The following is a 7,299-nucleotide window of genomic DNA, read 5'->3' as shown; positions in this document are numbered from 1 at the left end:
GATTGTAATGTTGTGGTGCTTAATTAGCTTACAATATATTGCTTTCTGTCACATAAACAAAGTCTCCAGTTTGTCTCAATTAAACTACTGGTCTGCTTAGTGGTTTGTAAACCGAAAGAAAATCTCCCTCCTATACACAAACATGTACACTCATTTGAAAGTAAAAGCGCATAGCTTGTGTCTGAATATCCTTTCCAGGCTAGTGTTCCCTAAATATATTTCAGTCGCCACATTTGAGTGTGTGCGTTTGATTTAAGAAGAGAAAGGTTTCGTCTAAGACTCTTCCTCTGCGTTTTAGTTTAGATTTTTTATTTATTCCATTTTGACTTTTACAGGTTTTCCTTTCTGCATTTTTATGAGTTTTTTATAGCGCTTGTTTAGATTTATAGCCACATCTCTAATATATCAGTCATGTGCTGTACATTGAGGGTTTCTGCTGTATTGCGAAGCTGCAGCATGTATGCATATGTGAAAGTTTATTATTGCTTTGAATAGTTAATTAAACAAACAGAACAGATGCACAACATCAAAACGCTGTTTTCTGCTGCTGCAATGCCAAAGCTGTGCATTTACTCTGCCTGATCACACATTCAGGTAATACAGCCTGTAACCATCATGAAAACATCAACATGACAGCTCCAGTTACTGTCAGCAGAAGCATTATGTAACACTTTCTATGCATAGAGAGAGAAAGAGAGTGGGAGAGAGTTCTGTGCATTAATGTTTTTCAGGTGTTCTCTCTCACACATGAAAAGAGCACAGTAATAAAAATACTCAGTAATAAATAAGACTCAGACAGTGAATAAGACACAATTGGGAGCTTCTCTAGCGCTTTACAGAGATCTTCAAGTAAAAGACTTTGTACTTTGAAAGTCTCTCGCTGTAGCTCAGCCTTTGGCGGCAATCCCTGCATATTTGTGAATGACTTGAGGGTTTTGTTCTTTTGTAAGCAGTTTGAATGGCTGAATGTCAAAGCATACTAAATGTCAAAATACTAAAATGAATGTTTTATGTTGCAGGTACCTCTTAGTTTGAAGCCAAAGACCTCTATTAAAGTGAAACACTCTAACAAATGCACTATAGTCTCTCAGCCTTTCACTGTGTCTGCACTGTGAAAACTAAAACATCTATTACAATCAATGAAGCTGTCATTGAAAGCATTCAGTGTAGCACTTTCTGTTTTGGTATATGAATCAGCAGCAATGGATTTTATTTGTTATACACTACTTTTTACACGTTGAGGGTCAATACATTTTTCTGAAAGAATTTAATACTTTTATAGGGCCTTTCCACAGAATTGTTGCAAACTGCTGTCCCACAACCAAATACCCACAATAATATTTAAAATATTAGTAAGCTTAATATATTTAAAATCACCATTTATTGGGTACTTTCAATTGGGAGGTTGTCCAGAACCCTAAACCCTAAATTTCAACTTATGAAAATGATATTGAAATAATTTTTGCATTTTATTCCATTGCTGATTTTTTTTTTTTAAAGGGGAAACACTTGAAGTTTGAGATTTTTTTTTTTTTTTTTTTAGACTAGTGGAAAGAAAATATCCAAAAGACACTGAAGTGTTAATTTTATAGCACTTTATCTATTTTTGTCAACAGATTTCAATTACAATCCATATTTTTAAAGACAGTTTTCTCAAAATGAGCCATAAATCTGGTGGCTGATGTTATGATAGCATTTGGATCAGTATATATTCAAACTAATGAATTTAAACAACAACTTTGACAACAGTATGATCAACTTTTTGTCTTTTACAAATAAAAATTCAATTCAGAAAACAACTAATTAAATAAAAATGTAATTATTATTGGTTTATCTCTGAAAATATTTTAATAAAATAAAAAATATATATATATTTACAAGAAAGATGTAGACAAAATCTTAATAGGTCAATATAATCTGTTTTATTAAATTATTGCTGTGTGTCAGTACTAGTGACAAATTTGGGGAGAGGACAAATATTCCAAAACTATCTGAAAATACAATATGGGAATTAACTGTACAATTACTAGAAATGTATACCTTGGGTATTATACAGTTTGCAAACATACAACATTTTGAACCTTTGGACCAATTCTGTACAATGGCCAATACAGCAAGGATACATTAAATTGATCAAAAGGAAGACATTAGATTTCGGGAGTTAAGATGAATGAATGCTTCTAAAGAGGAGCTATAGAGGCAAAGTTATCAAGGTTTATGACATTGAGTCTTCAGTGTTAGATTCAAGACAGCGGCAAGTAAACAAGATATCCTTGAGCATACCAGTATATTCAGCCGTCATTTAACATGTTGGGCAGATCACCCTTTTCTTTCAAATTTGCCGCATCTTAGACAGAATATATATGCGGACCAGAATTTAAAGGTCTGGCTATGCTAGACTATGTTCTTTCAGACTGTACTTTTCCTGTCGTAACCGCAGAACATGTATCATGCTGTGCATGGGAATCGTGTGCTTTCAAGCTCCGCTTAGAGTCTGAGATTGAGAGTCTCATCATCCAAACAATTCCAAATCTCCCTCTCTTCCTGCATCCCTTCGTTCCTCCCCCCTGTCTCATAAACAAACCACAACGTTTGGCTAAAGACAGAGAGGCTAGACGAGCAACTGCAATTTCAATTTAGCAGACTGCAAAACACTTTATTCAGTCATGCATCAACAACAAGAGAAAAAATATATGAAATATGTGAATTTATTCCAGTAATTCTGTGAGTCTACAAAAAATGACAGACAATATTTCAATTGTTTTAGACAGTAATGAGTTTAGAGCTGGATAGCTTCGTTCTTCTGTGAAAGTCAATAGAAGTTATTTTGAAAAATGTCTAGGTTTTTCTATCCATATGATGTAAGTCCAGTGTTTTTTGGGACTCAATGTTTTAAAAAATATTAGATTTTTTTTTATTAACTATCCTTTTATATAAAGAACCTTTCTTTCTTTCTTTCTTTCTTTCTTTCTTTCTTTCTTTCTTTCTTTCTTTCTTTCTTTCTTTCTTTCTTTCTTTCTTTCTTTCTTTCTTTCTGTCTTTCTTGCTTTCAGATATACATTACTAGTCAAAGGTTTTTGAACCCAGTATTTGGGACCCAATGTTTTTAAAAATATTAGATTTATTTTGAGTTAACTATCCTTTTATATAAAGAACCTTTCTTTCTTTCTTTCTTTCTTTCTTTCTTTCTTTCTTTCTTTCTTTCTTTCTTTCTTTCAGATATACATTACTAGTCAAAGGTTTTTGAACCCAGTATTTGGGACCCAATGTTTTTAAAAATATTAGATTTATTTTTGTGTTACCTATATGAAGATTCTTTCTTTCTTTCTTTCTTTCTTTCTTTCTTTCTTTCTTTCTTTCTTTCTTTCTTTCTTTCTTTCTTTCTTTCTTTCTTTCTTTCTTTCTTTCTTTCTTTCTTTCCCATCTCTCAGCTTTCAGATATACACTACCAGTCAAAAAACACTAAGACTAACATTTGTAATGTTTTTTTAAAGAAGTCTCTTCTGCTCACCAAACCTGCATTTTATTTAAAAGCAAAAACAGTACACTTTTGTAATATTTTTACTATTTAAAATAACTATTTTCTATATGAATATATTAAAAAATGTAATTTATTCCTGTGATCAAAGCTGAATTTTCAGCATCCTTTTTTTTTTGTATACAGGTGTTTGCCGGTTACAAATAACAATGGAGTCCCTTTCAGAACATACTGGTGTTGTTTTAATGGAGCAATGGATCCTACCACTGTGAAGTTTCCAAAACAGAGACCGATGGTAAAGAGTTTCCACTTCATCGCCCAGCAGGAGCACTTTTTGCAGGTAATGGCAGCAACCACTTACTGCTCAGTGTAGAGCACTTACAGCTCATCAGATTTGCTGGACAGTTCTGAGAAAGGCCTCCTAAAACTATAAGCACCATATCTGTGAAACCTGCTCCTTTTTTTTTCTTTTTTTTTTTACAAATCAATAGAGCTTTCAGTGTTATTGACACAAGAATACTGGCTCTTGGTCAAGTTAATGAACCTGAAAATCTCCAACTGTCTGTTAAAAAATCATTTCTGTTAAGTCCACCGCTCCATGGTAAAATGGTTCAAAAACACTGATAACTGTTATTAGAGCTCTAAAAGTGAGAGTAGGTGAATATTAATCTGGCAAAACTTTTATGGTTAATTTATTAATTTTGTTTATTTTAGGTAGTGTGCTTTAAATGTTAAAATGATGTGAGAACATATAGTTAATTTTTTTAAGTTGAAAATAATGTTTTAATGACTACATTCATTAAATTACTGTTTAAATAGTAAAAAATATTTCAAAATTGTACTGTTTTGCTGTACTTCGGATCAAATAAATGCAGGCTTGGTGAGCAGAAGAGACTTTAAAAAAGCATGAAAAATCTTACTGTTCAAAAACTTTTGACTGGTGTGTATATACAATATTTCAAATTTGTCATTCAAGACTCATTTACATTTACTGAAAGGGGAAAAGAAACCAGTTTGTTGCTTGTGTATTTTAAGAACAATTCCCATTTTAAATGATATTAGACAATGTTTTTACTCTGAAAATATACTAAAAGGCATTTTTAAAAGGTCTCTTCTTGAAGAATTTTAGAATTTTTATCATTGATTAAATTGAAAGATTCTATATGATTTTTATCAGTACTATTTTTGTTAATTGTATGTTTCTGTATAGTGATTGCTTCTTAAGGAAATGTTATGTTATTGTAAATAATGTATTAAATACTATGTATATTGCGACGAATATAGCCATGCTAAATACATTAGAGTTATTGTTTTCAGTTTTAGTTTAAAAAGTTTAGTTTATTTTAAATTTACTTACACAAAATAGTATAGAAATTTAATATTGGGCTATCAGCCTTAACATAAAAATTATTACTTCAGTATTACTTTAGATTGTAGTTTAAACTTAAATTTCTCTGATAGTACTAAAAGGTTTGAGGAACTTGTGCAAAAATATGATTCAGTATTATTAAAAATAATTTTAACTTTTTTTTTTATCTGTTAATTCACAGTCATAATTTGGATTTCCACAAACTCTGAGACAATATCCATCAGTAAAAATGCTTTTTATGTTGATAACATGAAACTGAAATGAAAACGGTTTTCACTCTTAAAATTTTATGATTTAAAAAAAAAATGATTTAAAGTAAAGATTTGAGGTTAGTTTTACTAAAGACTCCCACAACCAAAGAACATGGCCTTTAAATGAGTTTATATTAGTGTGACACAATATCAAGGGTAAACAGGCTGGAGATTATTATCCAAAGCGTTATATTATCGCCATATTCAAGGAAGAGAATGAAATCATTCTTTATTTTAAAGCTCAGGGGAACATGGACTACTATTGCTGTTTGCTTTGGGAGCACAGTACTAGACCTTTCAATCACTGAGAGTGACAGTCCCGCCACCACAACGGAAACCGTGTAATGTGAAGTAGAGGCTAGCCAGCACCTTGAACCCCTGACTGTTTCCATTTTCCCTTATTTTCTCATTTTTCCATCAGAAAACACCCTGTCACACACTTTGGGGTCTGTACTGTAACTTTCAGCCATTACTGAAGTGTAGCCGTTCCTGAACTTCGAGGGGAAATTCTCTTGGTGACAAAATTACAGCCAGTGTTTTTGCGAGCTGCGTCCCCCGATGCCCTGCTTCTTGCCTGGCCTTGCTGTTTTGCGGCCTCTATAATGTATGATATCTATCTAACAGCTTGTTGTGAAAGCGTGTAATGAAAAAATGCTGCATTGCAGGGTGCTTGCCAATTAAACTGAGGAGCTTCCCTTTCTTCATGAGCCAAAGTCTTGGAGCAGATTCCCCTCGCTGGGAGAGAAGGAACAAGAGTTGGGGGATGTGAGACAAAGAGACGATAGGGAAAGGAGAAGAGATAGCGATGTTGCGGTCATTCACAAAACAGCATGTCAGCAAAGGAAAACATGTTCCTCTGAACGCTGAACTTGACATACTCCCTCAAGGAGCTCCTGAAGGTGCCCAAGCACTGACTGGACCAGTCACTAACCGGATTTCCCTAGTGGTCAAAATAAGTGTATTGTTTGGCAGAGAAAAACTGGTTGAGGGCCAGTAGTTTAACCTTTCCATGAGTGACATTCTGGCCTTGATCCGGATCAGTATGAGCGGTAGTAGCAAATTATGAGCGATCAACCTAATTATTGCATTGGTTTAGAGGTACAGCATAAAGTTCAGCATCCTGCCTTGGAAGCAGAGAGAGTGTTATTGTAATAGCTGGTGGCAGGAAGCTTCACACACATTTTTCTCTCATGTCCTCTTGATGTTTTCTTATTTGCTGCTGTTTTTTCCACCCTGCGGTAGACGTGGGAATATAATTTCACCCTTTGTCTGCTTTTATGTTTATTTTGTTTTCTTATTTGAGTCTAATTTGACTCCTCAGTGGGTGTTGTGGTGCCATGACACCTTTCAAAGCCGACCGTTGAGTTCTTTTGGTTTTCTTTATATTTATGTTATTTTTGTGGCCTCATTGAGTGACCGCATTGGCAGTCTTAACTTTGGACATGAAGGCTTTGGATACTTACTGGTCACCTTCTTTTTTAAAACAGTCCGAAAACTTGTGTATGTATGTATATGTGTGTATATATATACCAAAATAAGAGGGATCGTACAAAATGCGTGTTATTTTTTAATTCATACTGACCTGAATAAGATACTTCACATAAAAGACCTTGTCTGTCCAGAACAGTTAAACTGTCCGCTGTTCTTCAAGAAAAAATCTTTGAAGTCCCACAAATTCTTAGTTTTTTCAGCATTTTTGTATATTCGAACCCTTTCTAACAATGACTGTATGATTTTGAGATCTATCTTTTTACACTGAGGACAACTGAGGGACTCATATGCAACTATTACAGAAGGTTCATTGCTCACTGATGCACCAGAAGGAAAAACCATGCATTAAGCTGTGGGTGAAAACTTTTGAACAAAACGAAGATGTGTACATTTTTCTTATTTTGCCCAAATATCTTTTTTTTTGTTGTTGTTGCTTTTAGTACTGCCCTTCAGAGGCTACAGAAGATACTTACATGTTTTCCAGAAGACAAAATAAGTTGAATTTAGCCTGATTTTCAAATTCAAAAGTATTCACCCCCATCTCTTAATTTCTTTCTAAAGCAGCAGTGAGAGTTTGAACCTTCTATAATAGTTGCATATGAGTATATATATATATATATATATATATATATATATATATATATATATATATATTAGGGCTGTCAAAAATAACGCGTTAAAGGCGTTAATTATTTTGTTGTTGTTAATTA

The sequence above is a fragment of the Garra rufa genome, chromosome 22, assembly GCF_049309525.1.
Source record: "Garra rufa chromosome 22, GarRuf1.0, whole genome shotgun sequence".
Lineage (NCBI taxonomy): Eukaryota > Metazoa > Chordata > Actinopteri > Cypriniformes > Cyprinidae > Garra > Garra rufa.
The sequence above is the reverse complement of the archived record's forward strand: the minus strand, read 5'-3'. Positions refer to the sequence as shown.